The sequence below is a fragment of the Ceratotherium simum genome, chromosome 14, assembly GCF_057802395.1.
Source record: "Ceratotherium simum simum isolate JZ-2026a chromosome 14, ASM5780239v1, whole genome shotgun sequence".
In the NCBI taxonomy this organism is placed as follows: domain Eukaryota; kingdom Metazoa; phylum Chordata; class Mammalia; order Perissodactyla; family Rhinocerotidae; genus Ceratotherium; species Ceratotherium simum.
Genome location: NC_141913.1, coordinates 28,584,143 through 28,607,597, shown reverse-complemented (window position 1 = coordinate 28,607,597; position 23,455 = coordinate 28,584,143). Strand labels below are relative to the sequence as shown.

At 40.1% G+C, this 23,455-nt stretch overlaps 1 long non-coding RNA gene across 1 annotated transcript; it reads left to right on the top strand.

The window, feature by feature from the left end:
• The first annotated feature begins 5,161 nt into the window (after positions 1 to 5,161).
• Positions 5,162 to 10,434, top strand: LOC147915287 (uncharacterized). The gene is made up of 2 exons (XR_015554300.1): positions 5,162 to 8,561; positions 8,703 to 10,434. It is a non-coding gene; the product is annotated as an uncharacterized LOC147915287 (long non-coding RNA).
• The last annotated feature ends 13,021 nt before the right edge of the window (positions 10,435 to 23,455 follow it).

Sequence of the window (23,455 nt, the reverse complement as noted above, 5' to 3'; positions counted from 1 at the left end):
GAATCCATCCTCCCCAGACACAAGCAGATTCCTCGAGACCACGTAGTCTTACAGCCTCTTCTTTATGAGAAGTCGCTGACTGCTGGATTACAAATCACTACTTAATACAATACCAAAGCTCCCCAGTTGACCAACTTCTAACTAGAGGAAAAGAATGTTTAAATAAAAGCAGGGAAGGCTGTGGTTGGATAAGGGTAGATATCCCTGGCCACAGAGGGGCATCAGGTCCTGAGGAGGACAGCCAAAGGAAGACCTGGGGTCCCTGCTCTCAGACATCCTCAAGAGGAAAAGTGGTGATCATGTGTTCAGGCTGGTTAGTTCCCTTTAAGGGCCCAAGGCAGTATCTTGAGGCTCTCATGATCTTGAGGCCCTCATGATTCTGTTCCTCTGTTGGTCTAAGAGGGCGACTTCTGACAGTTACAATGTCCTCTTGAGTGTTCTTTTAAAATTATTCTTATATCCATCTCTGCTCACCAAGAGTGCTTGAAGGTCTGACCAGTGCCACCCCGTGCCTGAACAAGTACCATAACCTCCCCACGGGACTCCCTACCTCCCCAGCCACAGTCCATGCTGCTGCTAGATCAAAGTTCCTACCACAGCACTCCGGAGACTTCCTTCCTTAAACCACTTCCATGATCTTTGTGTCTGTTAGGTGGACTCCAAATTCCCGGGCTAGGCATTCAAGGCCTCAAACATCACCTCCAACCTTATTGCCTCCATTCTCCTGTGTGTCCTGATAAGACAGCACTATAGGGTCCACCTCATGCTGTGCACCTGGCATTCCTCCTACTTTTATGCAGCATTGCATAGCAAGAGAAAGAAGTTATGATACAAGGGAATGAACACCAAATGGGTGTTGGACATTTGTGTTTGAATACTATTTCTGTTACTTCCTTGCTCTATAACCTTTACTTAATTATTTAATATTTTTCTGAGCCTGCTTCCTCAACTTGAAGCTGGGGATAATAATTCCTTTGTTATTAGGTTGTTATGTGGATTCAGAAGCTAATGAATATAAAGCATCTGGCACATAGTAGGGACTCAATACACAGCATTTTTTTTTATTTTGCTCTTACTCTTTTACACTCCCTCTAATACAGCCAACGTCTGCTTGAGGACTTCATTTTAATTTTACTCACTCTGTGGAATTTTTCTGAAACTACTAACTCTGATTGACTTTGATTTCTTCTAAAATCTTTTAGTCTATTTTTTAAAACACTTACTGGGCACTTCCTTCTTTGCATTAATTACCTTTTCATGGACATACAGTCTGTATATCCTACAGGACTGAGAGGGACTGTCGCCCATCTGTGTCTTCCCACCCCACCTAAAGGCGCTATCCTGCCTTGGTTCTTGAGCCAGGCCCCAATGGTTCAGGAAATACTTAGGATGCTCTGACTCTCCAAACAGTAGTCACCTTCCCTGTTACCACGACCCAGAAGATGTCCTTAGTATTTTGGGGTAAGCTTCCTGCAGCCGTGGCCCTAACCTTCAAACCACGCGTTAAATCAGATGCTCCCCAATTCCTTCCCTCCATTCTCACAGGGCCTTTTTCAATTTTTTTGAATTTGAATTTTCAAATTCAGTATCCCCCAATTCTTGCAAATACGTTTTAGTCAAAGCTTCAAAGCTTGTATGTGTGAATCTTGGTTCTGGGCACCACCTGGTAATCCACGCATTGTGTGGTATAAGGTCCAGCTTGTGAACCCCAGCTCGATGGCCTGGGCTCTGCTGCCTGGGAAGACACTGCTCCAGGGGCTGTCCTAATGTTCAAAGTTCAACAGCTTCTCGAAGCCCTTATTTCTGTACTCTTACCACCTGTGGGCATCTCTTCTGTGCCAGCCTAAGCTCCTGGCACTGGCTGTTACCTCCCCTGGAAAGAGAGGATGTAGCCACTTCTGAGTGCTGAACCTCCCTCTTAGCCAGCCTGTCCTTTATGCTGTTTGTTAGTTACAGGTGCCACCCCCACATGCTTCACTCTGCTGGGATGAGTGAGCTGTGTGCAGATAACTGCCAAATCCAAGACACGAGGTGGTACATTGTACAAGGGGGTATATTCTAGCAATCTCTGCCCCCTCCCGAGCACTTTTACATTTCCAGCTATGAATGGGGGTTTCTAAACAGAAATAGTCTGACTACTGCACTGATTGAGCAACACAATTTAAATGGAAGCCCCAAGCATGCAATTATAAACCCACAGTTGCTTTGTGAGCCTGGGTTATGTCAGAGGCGGCTTTGTGACAGGCAGGCAGGTGGACAGATTTCGGAGCTTTGATGCAAGCAGAGGAACTCAAGGCTCACTCCTGCCCCTGACATTCACTGTTCTATGACCTTGGGAAAGTCACTTATCCTTGTGAGGATTAATGAGTTAATCTCAGGGGAAGTACTTTGAGATCATTGGCTGACAGGTGCTGTATAAGTACAAAGTATTATTATTAAAATGTCACTGTGCCGCCGCTCTGCTCTTGAGGGCGCGGAGGCAGGAATGACAGCCAGGGTGAGTGGATAAGGATTACGTAAGACAAGGAAGTAGAGAGTTCTGCTGTGGAAAGTTCTGTCTGCTGACACTACTCCTCTCCACCTCCACCCCCACCCAGTGATCTTCTGACTTTATTTTCCTAAAATGAACTGTGCAAAACTGTTTTAGCCAGAGGCTCTATATCCATAGATCTTCCTGGTCCTTAGCATAGACTTGGAAGCAGAGGACAAAAAAAACATATTTTAACATCTCCAACACCTCCGACTTTCCCCCAACAAACCAAGCAACTTCCCTCTGGCTTTTCCTTCACATGAATAAAGATAAAAACATACAGAGAATTGGTAAGCCTGAGGTCTCAAACAATAATGGTAGAAATTCAAACTTCTTCTGTTAGCAAAATCTTCCATCTTCTCCACGTTTCTCGTTTTTAGTGTACTTTCTCTTTGTTCCTGAATCAAAAAACTTTTGAAGATATAAGGTATTGTCTATGAAAATTCCTAACACATAGTAGATACATAATTTAAAAAATTGATGAATGAGTCGTTTGTATTCAGTCAGCCTGGGTATCAAAATTCCAAGGCATATCAAAATATCAAAAAATCAACAAAAAGCTTTGAGTGCTAGGTCCTTTGAAAGAAACCCCAAATGTGAAGGACCTAATTGCTCTCCTCAAAGAACATCTTGTGTTTTGAAGGAGACATGATTCCAGAAATTGATGGAACATGCTGAACCTTGAAGCATGAGGGAGTGTTTGCAGAGGGGAAAAGCATGCTTTCTTAGGGGGAGGATTGATGGTGAAAAGATATTATCAGTGACAAGGACAGCAGGAAACATATAGATGAGGAAAGAGGAAAAAAAAGTGAGGGTACATAACCTACAGCAAGTAAGGATCTAGGAAGGGCCTCAGTGTACAAGCACCTAGGTGAGATTTGAGAGGAGAGTAGAGATGTGTCAGGCTATGCTCAAGAGTCTACAGATACCAGGAGGATTGCTTCCAGCAGAGGAGAGGTAGAGGGGCCCCTGACGGTCTTTCTTAGTTCCTGATGTGTCCCTGGGAGTTAGAAAAGGGATTTTTATTAGTTTCTGTGTTTGTTTTTGTTGTTGGCTTATAGTTGTTTTTTTAAAATGAGTACATTGTGTGTATACAATTTGTCCCTTATAAAGGGGTCAAAGACACCCACAGGAGTCGCTGCACAGCATTGTGTATTCCTCTGTTCAAGACCCCTGGAAAACCATGGTCGGTTCCTGCCTGAAAAGAAAGCCCAATTCCAAGGAGGAGGATGAAACCGTCTCCTTATTACAGGCTGTAATCCACAGCAAGTTCACCTTGTGGAAGACCAGATCTTAACGGGGCAGAGGAAGAGGACAGGCTGCTCAGCCCTGGAGAGCAACGAGGCTGGCCTCCAAGATTTTACATGCAGAAGCAGGATGTCACCATTGCAAGCTCTAGGTGGAACAGAGAAATAGTTCTCTATTAAGAGCTGTGTGTGGTCTATTGCTCTTAGCTTATTTTTTTAAATTATTACCTTAGCAGCACTGTTATTCTCTGCGTAACTTTCTTTGGTGGTATTTTGAAGCTCTCTCACAGAGAGCGACAACTACACAAATGGATGGAAACACAGAAAAAAACCCTCATTTTGTGAAATAACTCTCCTCATCTCCTTTTTGCACCCCCTCTGCATCCTCCTTCTTCTACTCTACCAACCAGATGAACTCTCACTGTTGACCTGGGTTCCCCACTAACCCCCAGGGCACGTCCCCTTCAAGCAACCTTCTTCTCCGAAAAGGACCCCTTCCTCATTATCCATCTGGACCTCATGTCCTTGTGGGAGATCAAGATTTGGCCACCCTGAAATCTATCTCTTTACCTTGGTTGTTTTCTCTGAGGATATTTGACCTCCCCCACTAACGCCTAAAGAATTTGACATGGTTGCTCCTTCCTGGAACAGATCTATCATGATGGCTGTAAAGATAACGTAGGGTAAATGTTACAATAGGAAAGGCACCAACAAGCCCCTCTTATCAGAAGTTCTGTCTCTCTGGCCACATTCTCTGGATGACCCTGCGAAGAGTTGCCAGACAATCATTTACATTTATAAGGGAAATCTCCATTTGTAAAGGTATCTCCCTCTCTGTTTGGAGAAGAGAGGGGGATGAGCTCATTTCTAGTGACTTATCAATGTGGAAGGTGAGGCCTTGAGCTACATAATAAACCTTACTCTTGTTTACTGTGCTTTAGTGGTAATCTCCTGTAACTGACTCCCCCCACCGCCAAAATCCTCCTTTGTCATTGGCTGAAAATGATATTTAAGACGAGAATTTCTGCTATTGTGTGGAGAAACGCAGTGTCCTTGCTTTCTCCCATGTATACATGTTATTAAACTTGGTATTATTTTCTCCTGCTAACCTGTCTTGTTGATTATTTGGCCAGCCAGAAGAACCTTAAGGGAAAGGGCAGAGGGAGATTCTTCCTCTTCCCCCGACAGTTTTGGCGAGCCAGCCAGGAGAAGCACAGGCTGGCAAGTTGCCTTCTCTGGCTGGAAGACCTGCCTTCTCCCTGGACTACTGCAGATGATGAGATACGGGAACGCCTGACGAAAGCTGGCAAAAGGCAAGACTTCTTACCACGTCAGCCTCCCCAAATCTCTATCTGCGGAGTCCGGCGGAAAGAAATGGTGAGAATTTTTTCTCTTTCTAAATTTAGATTGGCAGGAGAAAATATTTGGGAAACTAGTTGCTTGGGCTTTTAGTGACTCTTGGTTTAAATTTGGTAGAGTACTCTTGGTTATGATCTTGATCCCTTTTCCTCCCAGAGGTAGTCTCTGTTTTTCTCTTTTGTCTCTGTCTTTTGTCATAAGAAGGAAATACCATAGGGTAGGACGCAGGCATAGGCCCTATAAGCCTGCTGTCCGGGCCGGCCCCACAGACTGGTGAGTTTGCGGCTCTCACCAGACCGGCATCTACAAACTTTGCTGTGGGTTATTATGCACATGAAGTGAAGGCCATTGCCGAGGGCATCTTGGAAGCCAAAAAGGCCGCAAATTTGGTGGGCACGGGTCGAGCAGTTAAGAGCCATTAGGGCGCTCGCCACTTTCAGAAGACTCCCGTGTCAGGATAAGTTGGGTCACGGAACGGGGTAGATGACACAGGTCCCCCGCCAACTGCAAGAAAATGTCCGTGCAACGACGAGGTACTCTGTAAAGCACACAGTTCCCAACCCCGCGGCACCTCCCCCTCTAGGTATTATTCTGGCTCCAAGAGACCTAAGGCTTGGCTAAAGCTGCCATTGTGCACAGAAAAAAAAAAAAAAACCGAATGAGGTTTTTCCTTCTGTCTTGTTCTGTGTCCTGAGAAAACTTGGCTTTGTGACCAGTGAGAATATTCTCTTTGGTCTCCACCATACAGAAGGTGCATTTACTGGGGTGCACGTTGGTGGCCAGTTGAGTAGACTGGGGTTCCGAACTGTCTCTTTGTCCGGCTGTGCCAAGCTCTCAGGGGAGTTTGTCATAAAAGGCCCAGTCCATAAGGGCTTTTGTCGTCTTAACCATCGTTGCTTGTTAGTGCTGGGAAAATCCCATTCCAGTATCGCCTGCCCGGTGTCACAGATTAGTGGGTCTTTGACTGGAGGCGTCCCACACTATTGTGGGAGACCGGAGACACCATTTTCACTACACCATCCTTACCGCCTGTGCAACGAAGATCTTTACTTTTTCTGAATATCTTTGGGAGTAAATTCTGTGGATCATGGGGGTTACATTATCTGCGCCCTCACCAGGGACGCCTCTTGCATCCATGGTAGACTTATTCTAAGCGTGGAAAGTTACCTCCGGGTCTTTCCTTAAAAAGGCTTATTGGTTCGAGTCACTATTGGAATAAATATACAAATGAAGATCCTACTCATCAATGGCCAGACGACGGATCCTTTGAATTGGAAAAACTTCTAAATTGGGGGAAAAAAAATGTTTTGAGAGCTCTCACATAATTATTTATTTGGTACCTAAGAAAAGGCCAAAAAAAAGGAAGGAAAAAAATTTGACTAGCCTTAAGACCTTGACTCAGGTTACAATTGAATTGAAAACATGTAAAAGTGTAAGTGTTGATAAGATTATAAAGGTTGGAATGTTTGAGCTAATTTTATATAAAGAGGTTACATCAACCTTGCCTGAGTATGTTTTAAAATGTCTGACTGGGAATGCTCCCCTGGTCCAAAATTATAAGACCAAGACCTATTGATAAAAATCTTAATGATAACTATGTTTAAAGGTATAAGAATTGATGAAAATTGCATGAAATTTTGTAGGAAAAGACTGATGTTATTTCTATTACAGAACTGGTTAACAAAAATAGTAATTTAAATGATGGCTAAGTTTATCTGAAGTCTTATGAAGTCTTATAGGCAATCTAAATAATTATTGGGAACAAGTAAATAGTTGTGAAAAAGATAAACGTTGGATGAACTTTAAACAATAATTATGTGTTATGGTAGTTACTGCTTCCAAACTCTTTTTGGTGATTTAAAGCTTTAGAGTTTTGCTAAATTTTATAAAAAAAAATTCACTGAGTATCATCATTTCCAAATAAGATAAGATATTAGACATTGATTGTTAAATGTACGTTTGTCTACTTTTGGTTTTTCATTGCAGGAAAACTAAAAGGTGTTTTGGGTCTATTGGTAAACATGTGTTTTATTAAAAGATTATACTATAAAGTAACATGTTTCTAGAAGTTATGAAGTGTTTATAAATTTTCCAAGCCACAAGATACTAATGTAAAAGAAAGTTTATATTTGTTTAGTTTTTACTTACAAATTGAGGTTTCTAAAGGTTAAAATTTCTAATTAGTATATGTGATTAAAAATTAAGAAAAATATGTCTGTGTACAAGGAAAGTAAGATATATAAAGAAGGAACAAAGAATGGAAATATTTTGTTTGGTTGGTTAAGAAAGATAAATTTGTCCTCAAGTACTAGAAGGGAAAAGAAAGACATGGGACAAATTCTGAATGTAAAAAGAAAGTTATAGAAGGTTTGTGGAAGAGGAATTCTGGAAAAGGAGTTTTTGCATGGTCAAGTTGGCTAAGATTGAAATGAATTTAATTAAGTAAATGAGTTTTAATAGCAGAAGTAAGCTGGTGCAAAATTGAAATTTCTCGTAAAAAGATAATTTGCTTAAACTTGATAAAGAGGTTATAAAAGATTTTTCTTTACCTTTGAGAAAGTCTACCAAAAAAAAAAAAAAAAAACCTGTTAAAATAATTTCCTGTGTTCAAAAGACTGAGGTCTCTCTATTAAGGCTTTTTGGACTGTTAATGCTATGTTTGCTTTGACTTTTTATATTTTTGACAAGCTCCCCAAAATTCATATCTTAAAATAAGACTTTTTTTCTTTGAGAATTTTCAAAGGGCCCTGGAACTTCTCAAAGAAATTTGCTCTCTTCCTATAAGAGGAAAGATACTAAACTTATTAGGCTTATTCAGTATGTTAAATTACATGGAAAGCATTGTCAGACAAGTGATGATAAGCCTGCTTAGGTGGTATTTTGTGGGTTAATGTTATTGATATAGGCGTTTTAAAATTGTATAACATTACTGAAATTCTGATCTGTCCTGGTTATCAGTCATAATTCTGGTTATTATTATTTTAAAGTGTTATATGTCACAAAATTAACCAAATTTCTTTTGTCAATTGCCATTTTGAAGTCTTGTTGTTTACAGACTTATTTCTTTGCACTAATGCTTTTGCAAAATATGTTTCATCTTCAGAGAAGTTCATAGAAAGGACTTTAACACTTACTCTAGAACACAAGTTTCTGACAAACTTTCTGATCATAAAACTGAACTTGGTAAAAAATTACAGAAATCTGATGGAGAAACTGACTTCATGAAGCTGCTAACAAAAAGATTAGGATCAAGAATGGATTACAAAGGACTAAATATACTGATAAAGATGATTATAATTTTTATGATATTTCATTTGAAGTATTGCTGAATTTTTAATGTTTTGTTTTTTCAGATTTAAGGAAAACTTTTTCTCTTTTCTCCTGAGCTAGCTATGACTTACAGCAATTTAGTAAATGATATTTTTGTAAGTAAAATTGAAATATTTATCTTTTTCTCTCTATCTGATCCCTCGAATTTGGAAACTCTTAGTGAGTGAGTATTGTTGTTTTCATGGCAATATAGTTATTTGCATAAGTTCAATAAGAATCTGTTTTCCTTATAACAGGACACAATTGGAAACACTGGTTATATTACCAAGGCTGTGACTGGAACATCATATTTGCGATATAACCATACAGCTTTTGAGGAATGAAGATTCGACTTTATGGAATAAAGCCACGTGGAAATATTGGCCTGGTACCTTATGTTCCAAGCAGCACTTAGCAGGATAAGTAAAGAATGTCACTTACCTGGCAGGTACAAGGAACCTCAAAATATTTTGGGGGAACCTCGGAAGAGAGGAATTCACCCAAATCTGTAGGTATTGCAGGCAACGTCTGATGACAAAATCCTTGGCTTGGCTTTCCTGGCCTCGAGAGGCCTTTGAAGTTCAATGTGAGATTCCTTATAAAAAGTTCCAGCAAAGCAGATTTAAAAGAGCCTATGTGATCAATTGCTATTCTTGCTGTACTTATGTAAATAATTGGGCCAACTCTATTGGAACTAGACTTATTTTGCAAACTAGTTAGTTTTAATTTGGCTATCTTAATAAAAATGAGGGTGATTTTAGAGAGAAAAATTATATTTCAGTAAAAACTATAGTATACATTTGTGGATATTAGATCCTACTTTTGTTGTCTTTTGAGGTTTTTGTTTTATATCTGTTGACTAGACTGGATCCTGATTTCTTCTAGTCTCCTGAAATATCTGGCTACAGATATCCAAACTAACGTTTTTGATTTTTTTCCATCACTTTCATTTAAAATCACTGAAAACTGAACCTGCCCTTTTTCCTGAAGCCTTACAAACTGAAGCTGATGGACTTGATACAAACTTAAGAGATTACTTGATGACATCATCAGAGACATTTTAAACTGCAAAAGATGCTTTGACGCTGACATCTAAAATTCTTCTTCACTGGCTGTCCTCTGAACTCAAAAACTGCTTTACAACTTACTCTAACCATTAACCTTGGTTTTCTTTCGTTTACACAGAAATGCTTCTATTAAATACTTGATTGCTTGCTTCCACAATTAGGCATAACCTTGAGAGCCCACCTGCATCACCACCTTCCAAAAGGAACTTAATTGAACGGATCTATTATCAGGACTAAGAAATGGGTTCAGTGAGATGAAACAATCTACCAACTCAGCTTCTGGACTATGAAACTTCTTTAAGTTTCAAAAGGACTGTGAAACTTTTAGTTTCAAAGGCGGGACTGTGGGAGATCAAGATTTGGCCACCCTGAAATCTATCTCTTTACCTTGGTTGTTTTCTCTGAGGACATTTGACCTCCCCCACTAACTGCCTAAAGAATTTGACATGGTGGCTCCTTCCTGGAACAGATCTATCATGATGGCTGTAAAGATAACGTAGGGTAAATGTTACAATAGGAAAGGCACCAACAAGCCCCTCTTATCAGAAGTTCTGTCTCTCTGGCCACATTCTCTGGATGACCCTGCGAAGAGTTGCCAGACAATCATTTACATTTATAAGGGAAATCTCCATTTGTAAAGGTATCTCCCTCTCTGTTTGGAGAAGAGAGGGGGATGAGCTCATTTCTAGTGACTTATCAATGTGGAAGGTGAGGCCTTGAGCTACATAATAAACCTTACTCTTGTTTACTGTGCTTTAGTGGTAATCTCCTGTAACTGACTCCCCCCACCGCCAAAATCCTCCTTTGTCATTGGCTGAAAATGATATTTAAGACGAGAATTTCTGCTATTGTGTGGAGAAACACAGTGTCCCTGCTTTCTCCCATGTATACATGTTATTAAACTTGGTATTATTTTCTCCTGCTAACCTGTCTTGTTGATTATTTGGCCAGCCAGAAGAACCTTAAGGGAAAGGGCAGAGGGAGATTCTCCCTCTTCCCCCGACATCCTCAACACTACAGTACGTGATTAACTGACTGAATCAACTGATCTTTACTAGGGTTTTAACAGCCATCAATATCTCACCTACCTCACAGCAATTTTATTTTAAAAATGAGTTTCTCTGAAGGGAATACAATGTAGACATCTTAGAAGCCCATGAAGGGCCAATATAAGAGGTATTTAGGGTGGAGACAGCCACTAATCATGGATTCTCAGCAACCGCTATAGATAGAGAGACAATGTTGGCAGGTACATGCACTGAAAGTTTGATAACCAACTTCCTTAATTTACGGACCTAGACTGAATGCCACTGTTGGGGAAGAGGGAGAATCCCCTTCTGCCGTTTCCTTTAAGGTTCTTATGACTGGCCAAATAATTAAAAGACAGGTCAGCAGGAGAAAATAATACCAAGTTTAATAACATGTATACATGGGAGAAACCAGGGAATCTGAGTTTCTCAACAAATGGCGAAGGTTTTCACCTTAAACAGCATATTCAGGGAGACAAAGGAGGATGTTGGGGGTGGGGGAGGAGACAGCTATGGGAGATTACCAGAGAGCACAGCAATCAAGGGTATGTAGATTTAAGTCCTCTCCTTTTGTCCTGATAAGGGTTTCCAGAGATAAGGTCATGCCCCACCCCCTTCCCAATACACAGAGGGAGATACCTTTACAAATGTAAATATTTGGTAAACAGAACTTTGGTAAGAATGGGTTTAGCAAGGACACTGCCAGTCTGTCCAGACCCAGAGTTAAATTCCTTTAGGCAGTTAGTGGGGGAGGTCAAATGTCTGTCAGAGAAAATAATCAAGGTAAAGAGCCATATTTCAGGATGGCCAATTTTGATCTCCCACACCCTGTTAAATGACACTTGAAGGCCACACAGCTGATTGGTAGCAGAGCCAGAACTCAAGCCCAGGTTCTGCATCTCAGACTGGAGCCATGTCCACAGCACCAGGTTGTCTTGTAAGTCCCATTCTGTACATGCCTTGCTGTGGGAACTCACACAGAAAATGTCCCGTCTCTGGGTTTCTGTTTCACACTCTAAAACAGGAGTTGGATTAGGGGGTCTTAGCAAGGATGAACTCTTTCAGCTTTTCAGGGTTTCTGATTCTATGTATGTGGAATCACACATATGCATTTTACATTCATCTACATATATAGAGCCTGGGGAATTTGACTTTATCATTTCTTCAAGTTTCCCTATGCCATGATGCTTCCCTCCAAGTATAATGGTCTTTAGCATGTCAATGATTCAAATACAAGGACATTTTCTTGGGCCTTCATTGTTTCGGAGTGAAATTGAAAGAGGGAATCCAGCTGTTTATATGCAATATGCAGCAATTATGAAGTTCATTTCCAGAAGCCACTGTAACCATAGCAACCTGTAATTCTGGAAGAATAGAGACAGGCTGTAGACTGACTTCCAGTGGGGCCAACTTTTAACCAGAGATGGCTCAGGAAATGCTGATGAGGAAGCTGAGCTGTTTACTTTAATTTAGAAGCAGTTTTTGAAAGTCAGACTCCCTTAATCCATAACTTCAGTCTTTCTTTAAAGTTCAGTAATCGGTGAAACTCAAGTTTCTGGATTTGCCCAAGTCTGCCCTAGAGGGCAAAATAGTTCAAATGAAACAAGAGCCAGCATTGTATTGATGTTTATTTCATAGTGCCTTAAACGCCAAACTCAAAGTCGTAACATCAAACTGATTGAACTTTGAGCTAGTGATGCAGGACCTAAGAAAGTTCAAATGAGAACTGGAAAACCCAGTCTCTTGATATACAATGTTTCTGAGTGCACACTGACTTCTTTGATATTTCAAGAAAAAATGGATAAGACTAATGTTAGAATGAAAGTTTTTATGATATTTTGACCCCATCAGGCCAGAAAGGAAGCAGAAATTGCTGAAGGGGTGGAGGGTGTGGTGGGTGGGCAGCAAAAAGGGTAGAGATATGGTCATTTTGAGTCAGAATTACTTAAAACAATTTGGTCAGGTTACTGAGTTGATTGTCTTCCTATCACCCCACGTGTGTCCCCTTTGACTCATAGTGTGGATTTCTGGATACTCAGATAGGGAATGGGACAATCAGCAGCTGAAGGTCAAAACTTAAACACACACAACTCCTGTCTGCACACTGGCAAATGCATGAGGATGAAATGCTAAATGACTGCAAGCTGCAAGGGCATCCGAATTGGATTTTTGCTATTTCTGCCTCTTTAGACTCAGCCTTTGATTCCTGCTGGCAGCACCCTGGGCATGTGTGAATACCACAGCTCAGAGATACTGTACATACTGGGAAAACGAAAAAGAACCTGGGCCTATCAGCTGCAGGTTTTCCTGTCTGAAATTCCCAGGGAAGTTAAAATCAGTGGTGCACTTTAAATAGGTTGAGATGTACCCCTTCCGGCTGAGGGTATTATTTTTCACTCATTTGCCTGAATGATGAGCAGACAGTCTTGCACATACTCGAAGCATCAGACAGACATGAACTAATAAATAATCCCCGGGACAAGTTTACTGTCTCTCTGGGGACAGCAACCAGTCTTGGGAAGCAACTGAATGGGCAACTTCCAGAAAGAGATCTGATTGTGTCAAGATTTAGGCATAAACAGATGCTAGAGATGAGAGGTAAATACATACAAGGTAAATGCATACAGGGATTTTCAAATGGATCTTGAGCCGATTGCAGAGTACACCATCTGCAGGGCAAAAGGAAGACCTCTCATTATGATTCCCAGGCTCCTGGCTCCCATCTTTGCCCTTGTGTGGACTCCTGCCAGCTGTGACTGTATTTTGCAAGAGTCCTGTGCTCCTTCTGCTTGGATATGGCTCTTCCTTTCTGGCCAGCCTGCTGTTGTACCCTGTCCTAGGTCCTGACTCTGGAGCTGAGGAAGAAAACACAGGTTTTGAAATCTGCAAGTCCTGGCTTTCCCACTAACCTGCCAGACCCAGAACTATTTGTCTAACCTTTCTATGTCATCTGTATAGGGTTAATCACGAAACACTGCTTGCATGGTTATTATATATAACATGCTGAGCACAGTGCCTAGCAGGAGGCAGGTCTTCACTAATAGCAATGACATATCTAACCCCTGTCTAGATTAGAATTCACGAGAGCTGTAGAAATCTTCTTCCACCACCCAGCTGAGGGTAGGCAAGGTCAAGGAGCCCAGGAAACCAGAGACAGAAAGCGAGGTCTGGGGATAGGGTAATACCGGTCTCCAAGAGACAGGGTAGCAGATGATGTTCTTTCACATACAGTGGAATAAAATAGATCGAGCATGATTTAATGAAAAGAACATGGCAATCAGGCTCAGAAAGCTGGATTTAAATATGAGTTGGAACAACAGGGCTGACAATTCTGACTTCCACTTGCTGGTGTGTCCTGGAGCAGGTCCGTTAGGCTCAAAGGTCAATGGAATGCTCTCTGCACAGGTGAGCTGGTCGGATGATCAGGCGGATATTGAAGGAACAGTCACCGTGAAAACTGAAGTATCACTATTACAGAAAGGATACAAAAAAGAAGGCCAGAGAGAATAGGAAACTCTTTATAAAGCAAATGAAATTTGAGGAATTCCTTAAAAGAATAGCTGAAAAGAAGGAGGGACAATTAGCCGGGTGAGTGTGGAGGTTAAGTACAGGGCGGGGGTTGGAAAGAACCCAAGAAGAATGGAGAGATCAGTAAAAAGATCAGTTTGGTTGGAATGGAAAGTTCTTAAAGGAAATAGTGCTATACAATGCCAGGAAAATAGACTGAGGCCAGCTAATAGAGGCTAACTATTTATTATTATTTTGTAGGCAATGGGATACCATTAAAAATTATGGCAGGAGACCTAAAACTAATATTTTGCGTCTGCCCCTGCCCCTGCCAATTCACATCAGACCCCATCACTCCCCACCCAAGGTAACTCATGTTAACAGTTTTATGAGATGTACTCTTCCATGTTTTTTATGTTCACAAGTACATATGAAGATGAATGTGTATTTGTGTGTGTGTGTACACAGAAATATACATTACATAGATATAAATATATAAATAGGTTGAGTCATTATTAAAAAACGGGGTCATATATACATGTTTCTGCATCTTTTCTCATTCATGGAAATTCCTCTTAATCAACTCCTATACTGCTAAAGCACCGATTTATTCTTCTTAAGGCTGCATAATATCCTATGGTAGGGATATATCATAAGTTATTCAACCATTTCTTATTTCTTGGTACTCATTTTTCCCTCAAGGATTTTTTGGTTTTTTCTTGGATTGTTTTTCTATTTCAAAGCCATCTGCAGCAAGCACCCTTGTGTATATGCATTTAAGTACTAGTGGATTTCTTTTTATGAGAATGATTCCTATGAGTGGTATTGCTGGGTCAAAACACATGTGCATTTTTAATTTTGATGCATTATGATAGATTGGTTTCAAACAGTACTCATTCACATTTCTACATGCTGTATATGAAAGGACCTTTTTTCCTACATCTTTCTCAGCATTAGCTGTTATTGTTCTTTTCATTTCTTTTTCTGATCATAAAGTGATGTCTCATTATTAGTTTAATTTGCATTTCCCTGAACCATTAGTAAATTTTAGCATCTTTTCATACGTTTCTCAGTCATTTGTAATTTCTCTACTGCCAATTGCTTGCGCATAAACATTGTTCATTTTCTTTTGGGCTATTTGTCTTTCTCTTGTCTGAAAATCTTGTATTTTAGAGACATTAACCTGGGCGTGCAGTTGGCAGAATTGCCTGGAGGAGGGAGAGATGGAGCCATCAGGGAACAATCATGTTGGTCTGAAAATGAGGTGATGTGAACACCCTCTACGCTCAGGGTCCTTGGCAATGTAAAGGATGAGCTGGGGAAATGTTTTGAAAAAAATGAACAGCAGGACTGAGAAATTGATTGGCTGTGGCTGCAGTGAGGAGGATTGGGGAGAGAGTGCAGTCATTCTGTGATTTGGCAAGTCTGATAGTTGGGGAATGGGTCATCGCATTTTAAAAATAGAGAATTCAGAGGGGGAACGAGACTTGTAGGAAAGAAAAGTTTGGCTTACAAATGAGACGAGTTTGAGGTAATGGTGAGTCATCCTGATGACAAGGAAACTTAACTAGAATTTAGAGGGGTCAAAGATTTTCAAGCAAATGGAAGAGCTGTGTGAAACAGAGTGAGACAGGAGACAAATACGGCAGAGATTTCTTTGTTTCCAGTCATGGGGAACAGGAGGAAGCACAAAATCTCAGAGAATTTGTTGCCCAATGTGCCCAAAAACATCCCAGACCACACAGAGGGAGGTCACACAGAAACAGCGCTTGGAAGAGCCATTGGGCTTTAGAGCAGGGTTGCCAGATTTAGCAAACAAAAATACAGGATGCTCAGTTAAATTTGAATTTTAGATGAATAATGAATAAATAAAATTTTAGGTTATGTCCCATGCAATATTTGGAATATACTCCTAATAAGAATATTCCATATTTGGGACATACTCATCCTAAAAATAATTCAATATTTTATACATACTTGTCCTAAATATTATTCGTTGTTCATCTGAAATTCAAATTTAATTGGGCATCTCTATTTTATATGACAATCCTACTTTGCAGCTTAACATATAAGGGCTCATATCCTTGCCCTGCAGTGTCTTAGCTTTGTAATGCCAAGCAAGCACTTCGCCATCTCTAAAGAAAAGATATTCTTTGAGAGTGAAAAGCTTTTCATGGTAATATTCTAGGCAGTGAAATACCTGACATTCTCTTTACTAACACTTTATCCATCTACAATAATGCAATGATTATTGATGTCCATTCATATCTAGCCACTCTACCAACAAATACTTATTGAGCATATGTCATGTGTATAAGAAGGTGCTTGGTGAAATGTTCATAATCATGGCCTCAAAGTTACTTGGACATCATAGAGTGATTGCAGAACCATCAAAGGTTTAAATCATGCTCAGGAGATTTTAATTGTTTAAATATGTCATTTAAAAGAATAGCTCTCCCTTGTACTTACAGAGAGTCTCTATTAAGCATAACATTAATTTCAATCTCCGTAAATAGTAATTGAGAAGATACATTGTTGGGGACCTTTCGCTCTAATAAATAATGCATCATTTATTATCCCTCAACCAGCTTATATTCCTCAAGGATCATGCAAATATCCTTTCTGCTATTAGCATTGAAGAATGTGGCTCTCTCTTCTTCTTGAAATGTTTTGTTATTAATATTTATAGACTACATACATGTGGTAGATGTTTTCATTTAGCCCTCTCAGCAAACTTATGAAGGAGGGGCTTTGATCCTACCATTTTACAAATGAAGAAACCAAGACACAGAGACCTTGAGTCAACTCACCAACATCCCACAGGAGGAAATAGCTGAAGAGGGTCCAATCTCAGTCGACATGCCTCCAGGGACCATGTACAACACTTGACTCCTTAACCTACTCCAAGGAAGGAGTGCTTGATAGGACAGGGTGGCATTCTAAAGAATCCAGCCCTCAGCTAGGGTTCAGAGGGAGCCTCTTATCTTAGAGGAAGCCTGGGACATTAGGTGGAGAAACAACTGAGTCAGGATTCTACCAGAACCTACTTCTGATGAACCACATTACCTCCAAGACCTATGAGCAGAGTCTGGTGGGCAGCAAAGACGACTTGAGGTGGGAGTTCATGGGTGAGATGCGTGAGAGCTGACCACAAGTCCTGGACCTGGCTGTCTGTGAAGGGCTCTCAAGGGATAGAAATCACGTAAGAGCACTGCATGTCAGGGTGCACCCCAAACTCCTGGGACTGTGGAGCCTGTCTGATGTTTCAGACCCAAGGGTGGACCATGTGCTGCTGCTCTCCTTCCTATCTGTCAAGACAGATGCATTCCATCAGCATTACTGAAGCAGACAAGACAGATAGGCAAAATTGTAAGGACTGGCACATGAGTAGGTGCTGAAAAAAAGTGCACGTGGTGTAAATGCAGATTATAAACTATTCATAATTAGAAGACTGAGATTTAACTTACGATGAAAATATACAGTTAGAGTATCCTTAAATATCTTTAATAGTATCCTTATAGTTCTGAAAAGCAACACAGAAAGTTAAAACACAAAACCAAAAATCTAGATCATTTTTGAAAAAAGGAAGAACATGTATCTGCCACTATCCCACATTCTTCTCTCAACAGTGCTGTGCAGCATGAAGAGGTTGAAACTCGCAAGTTCTGATAATCTAATTGAGCTCCCAATACTTTATATAACATTCCTATGCTTTTCTAAACAAAGTCTCTATGTCTTCAGGAAGAGTTATCATAAAGTAATGTAGACGTAACTCTCATTTTCCCAACTTCCCCTTATGCCTCGCCAAAGTCAATTCCGTTTCTTTCCTATGCCATGTCAGTTTGATGGTTTATAATAGTCAACTGTCCATCAACCTGTTTCCACAAGTTGCTAATCCATATTAAAGGACACCTTAGCTAAGTAGACACCTGGTGATGGAGGAATCTCAGCTACATCACTGTTAACAGGTAGGACTTCATTCAGTACAGGGGAGAAAAGCACACTGCAGCCCATTAGAGAGGAAGTGGATGAGCAGGAGACAAATGTCGCAGACTGGAGAGCAGAGAGTATACCTTGATTGAAGGCGTTAGCAATGGTTAAGGTAGGGAAGCTTCAACCAGGCTACTCTTGAGCTGAACAAGGAGAGTGGGGTCAAGAATAGCTGACCTGCTGACCAGTGCCTCTTTTTCCTCTTCTCTAAATTGGGCTGAGTTATATCCTTCATTCATCAATATTTGTAGAACTCTTTCTATGTGCCAGGCACTGTTCCAAGGGCTGGGAAAACAATAGTCAGCAGAACAGATAATAATTTCTCCCTTTATGGAATATTCATTATACTGCATATGAAGATGGATTCATAACAACACCTCACAATTCTCTCTAGAAACAATAGAGTGTTTAAAAATCGCTTGTATATAAATGCTTTCCCTCAAAAACTGAGATTGACAGGTAGTTATTGCTATCATATTGGTGTTGTCATGCCAGATATTGTACCCGAAGTATTCAGTTCCTGCTGCTGAAGGACTTTTAGCTCCACAGCTGCAAAGATGTGAGCGCCTAGAATGGCCACTTGCTGAAGAGAAAGCCTTTTTTTTTCTAAGTTTATATTCGTAAGTAGAAACAATAAAGGGAAGAAAATAATCAGAAAACACACACACACATTCTCTTGGCCCTCAGCACATATGTTTTTGAAAATATGTCATTTATTTTTACAAAATGTCTGTGAGTTGGGTAGGGAGATGAGAAACATTCATGGTCTTTCCTTCCTTCTTTCTTTTAACAAGTAAGAAATAATGGCCTTGGGTGGGGGGTCATGCTGAATAAGCCGAGGAGGCATAAATAAATGGGAACACGGAAATGGGAGCTCCTGGGTGACTTAAACCCTCAGCCAACTCCTTCACCTTACAGATAAGGAAACTGAGGCCGAGAGTAGCTGTTGTAACTGATCTAACAGCCACAAAGTTAATTTGTAGCACGTTTAGGAGCAAAGCAACCTCCTTTGACCCTCAATACAGGGTCCTCTCAATTACACCACCTTCTCCTTACTATTAAAGAGAGATCACCTATAAATCATGCTCACGTTAATGGGAATGTGTTTCAGAGCCAAGGCAGGAAGCCAAGGCAGACGCAGTGAAAACTACTAGCTGCAGAAGATGATTAAGGAGCCAGCCATCGGGCCATTTGCCCCAAGCGCCTATGTATAAGGGCTCTAAATCACCACTATAAATGTAACCAATGGAGAAAATTATATTTACCAGGGAAAAGACTGAATGCAATTCCAAAAGATATTTTGATAAGCAGCCTAAGAGTGTATATACGAAGTGGAAACCCTTTGTGAAGCATGATCCCACACTTATAGGTGGCTAGACTGCCTTCCAAAGTGGGTGGCTCTGACTAACTGCAGGAGCTACTTCTGCTGATGGAGCTCACAGTGCGGGGCCTGCCACCAGCCGTCCCCTGCTTTGCTTTGTCTTGTGTACCACTCAACTTACCCTCCAAATAAAAGATAAACCAATACATAAAGACCATCACTTGAAAGAAGACCAATGTATTGGCTCGACTGGCTAACCACATGGTGGCTGACTGTCTTTTCTGAGAATCTACCTACTAAGAGTAAAAACGTGGTAATGCAGGGGAAATTGCTTGTACTGAATGCCCTTCCCCTGAGGCTGACCCAACAATTGTTTCTTATTATTCAGAACCCTCTGGCCCCCAAAATATTTTTTCTGGTTCTCAGGTGCCTGCCAGTAGGTTTCAGCTCCCAGAGCAAGATAATAAGACCTGTTTCAGTATATGAAAGCAAGATCATATTTTGTCAACTGGCAAGGAAGAAAGAGAGAATAGTTATACTTTCTTAAAATTCATATCTTAAATGAACAGGTGAATTGAGGATTCAGGTAGGCTGTGTGTTTGTTCAGATTTTCATAGACATGGAGTCTGAACTTGCCTGCTCCTCACATGCCCTTCTGCTTTACATTCTGAGATTGGCCATCCATTTTTTTTAACTGTAAAGAAACTGTATTCGTCTGGGGCCATATGCATATACATACACTGTGATGTCTGCATTTAAAAGATGTGCCCTGAGAATTCACATTTCAGTAAATTATAAAATGGTTTTCTTTCTTGCCTATTGAGTTTTCATTTTGAAAGTAAAAAATAAAAATAAGAAAAGATGATAAATATCAAAACTTTTTATGGGTAGGGACATCATGTACCACTTGGTGTTTACAAAAATTAAACAAAAACTTATCAATAGTATATCTCCAGGAAAAATTTCGTACTTTTACCAAGTTCTCATCTCATCTACCGCTTTTCCACTGCCCTTTGTCTCCCTAGCATCTACACTTCCTTCTCCTTCCAAAGACGGATTTGCCTGTGATTAGAGAGGGGTAGATATCATCCCCTCCCTCCAAGCATTGGCCTTAATTAGGCTAAGTCAATTCCGTGCCCCTTGCCACGTGCTTAGTTCAGGGATGGATAAAGGACCTAGGATAATCTAATTGGAGAGAAGTCCAAGATAGATAAGAAGGAGAGAAGTCCCTTCTCCCACTAAAGTGAACAAGAAAGAAAGTGGCTTAGTTTGGTAGGGGAAGTTCTGATGCAACCACGAGGAGAAACAGTTCTGAGCTGAAGTCAGCACCTTGGCTACCAGAGCAGAAAGACTGGGGGGAAAAAAAAAACTTATTTCTTGGATATGTCACCAATTAACTGCTAGATCAACTTGTTCTTGAAACCTGAAAAACTGTGCTTCTCAATATGTCAACCAATAAGTTGTTTTGTCTTCTTTTGTTTTAAATTCAGTGTGAGGTTTTAATGTTCTCATTCCTTCCAAGCCAAAGAACCTTAAGGTTTTGTTGCTCACCTAAGGTCTATTCAATTAATATGTACTGGCTTACCAGTTGCAATACTTTCTACATCCAAAGTACATGTCATTCTACGTGTAGAATAATAGCAAACACACATTATTCTATGTGATAGATGTGCTATATCTATATCAGAATGTGTACTGAAAGGATAATGATTGCACCTGCTATTCTTTTGGAACCTGGTTCCTAAATCTGTGTTCTTCCTTTTCCCCTTTCTGTATATACTTAAATTGAATCTTTAAAGTTTATTTCCCAAATGTTAACAACCTACATTGGTCCGTAACAAAATGTCCTTCTTTCCTCAAAGCTAGGTAGTTAGCCCTGGCTGTAATAACCTCAATCTTATCTATATCCAATTTCCAAGCTCTTGTCTCTTTATTTTCCTTCCATAGTTGCATTCTTAGTGGCCCCTGTTCCCATGACAAGATGATGAGTTTGGGATCATTCATGGTGTTTAAACCTTTCAGGAACATTTTCCACTTGAAGAATCCTCTTAAAGTGAATATACATCATTGAGCATGATTATCCAGGCTTAGAGGAACAATACACAGAACAATATGGCCTCTGTGGAATTTGCTGGCAATCTTGCCCATGAATCTCTGTTCACATTTTCAATTCAATTTTAGATTTGTTGTTGACTAAATACCTGTTCTTCTATTCTGTCTCTTGGAATCAAAATCTTAGGGTTGGAAGGAACTTTAAAGAGCAACTCAGTCTGGTTTGGGTTCACACTTTGGAATCCATCAATCTAAATCAATAAATATTAAAGAAATTAAGCTGGATAACTTATTAAATGCACATGTTTAGGCTCCACTCTTACTTAAAGAACGTGTGAAAGTTTAAAAAGATTCCCAAGTGATTCTAATGTGCATTCGGATTTTAAAATCACAGAAGAATCAGCTTAAAAACCATTTCAAGGTTTCATTTAGCTTTACGACTTCTATACAACTTTGTATACCTGCAGTAAAAAGGAATTTGCTACCCTTTGAGACAGTCCATTCTAGTCATGGACAGTTATGTTAGAAACATTTATCTTGAATTGAGCCTATAGTCTGTCTTCTGGTAATCACTAACCATCAATTTTAATTCTACCCCTCAGGAACTACATAGAAGTCAATTCCATCTTCCGCAGGTCATCCTTGCAAATATGTAAAGAGAGCTATTACGCCCCCTTGTATTTTTCCTCCAGAAGGAAGAGCTTTCTTCTTCACCCTTTACATTACGGTTTCCAGTGTCCTCACCATCCCTCTTGTCTTTATCCTCTGAACTTCTGACTTTGTTTTCTGCACAAGCCACCCTTCTTGGACAGTAGAGAAAAAAATAAATGAGATTAATAATTGTATATAAATTTAAGTCTTAGGCCTTGTAGTGGATTGAATGTGACCTCTAAAAGGCATGTGACATTCCAGTCCCCAGAATCTGTAAATGTTACCTTATTTGGAAAAAGGGGTCTTTGCAGATATAATTAACTATAAAGATCATGAGGCAAGGAGATCATCCTGGATTAAGCCTGGGTGGGCCCTCAATGCGATGATTAGTGTATCTCATTATAAGAGACGTACAAAAGAGGAAAAGGCATGTGAAGATGGAAGCAGAGATCAGAGTGATCCAGAAACAAGCCAAGAATGACCTGGAGACAGCAGGAGCTGGAAAAGGCAGAGAACAGATTCTTTCCTAGGGCCTTCTGAGAAAGCATCGCTCTGCCAACACCTCGATTTCATAGTTCTGGCCTCCAGGATTGTAAAAGCATAAATATCTATCATTTTAAACCACCAAGTTTGTGATAATTTGTTATGGAAGTGCTAGGAAAATAGTATAGGCCTTAATATCTAAAACATAGGGGATAGAAATAATTAAAGACATCATTAAATAATCACTTTTGATTTTTATAAGAAGTTTTGATGATCAGGTAAAGTATCAGTTTAAACCAAGGGGAAAAAAAGTTCTTGATATTCAGAATATAAAGCTAATTTTTACCAGGTAATGATGTTCAATTTATCTTTATTTCTATTTGAACATAAACCATTGATAAATCTCTTAAAAGGGTGAAAGACCAGAAGGATTCTTAGCATAGAGAAAAGAAGTGATTCCCAGGAGCAAGCAAAAGAGCAAATAAAAAACTTATAAGCTTTCTTTTTGTTCTTGAGGGGATTACTAGGCATTCAGGTCAGGTGGATGCTATAGATAGGATATATCTTGGTTTTGGGCAGGCATTTGGCAAAGTCACAATACTGTTGGGGGAAAAATGCGGGAAGGTGAACTGGATGATAAGTAGCATTACATGATTGACTAAAAATGTGAATTAATGGCTCAGTGGCAAAAGCAGGAAGGGAAACTGCAGGGATGCCACTGTCCTATACTTTGAACTTATCCTCTTCTGCCATATTTTATTGATTAAAGGTAGACTGAAATCTTTCTGCTTACGAAATTTATGGAGAATGGAATAATTAGCACATATACTGGAAAACATTTTCAGGACCAAAATATATTAACAGGTTAAAAGAATATATCGTCTTTTAACTTATTAAGATTAATAGGTTAA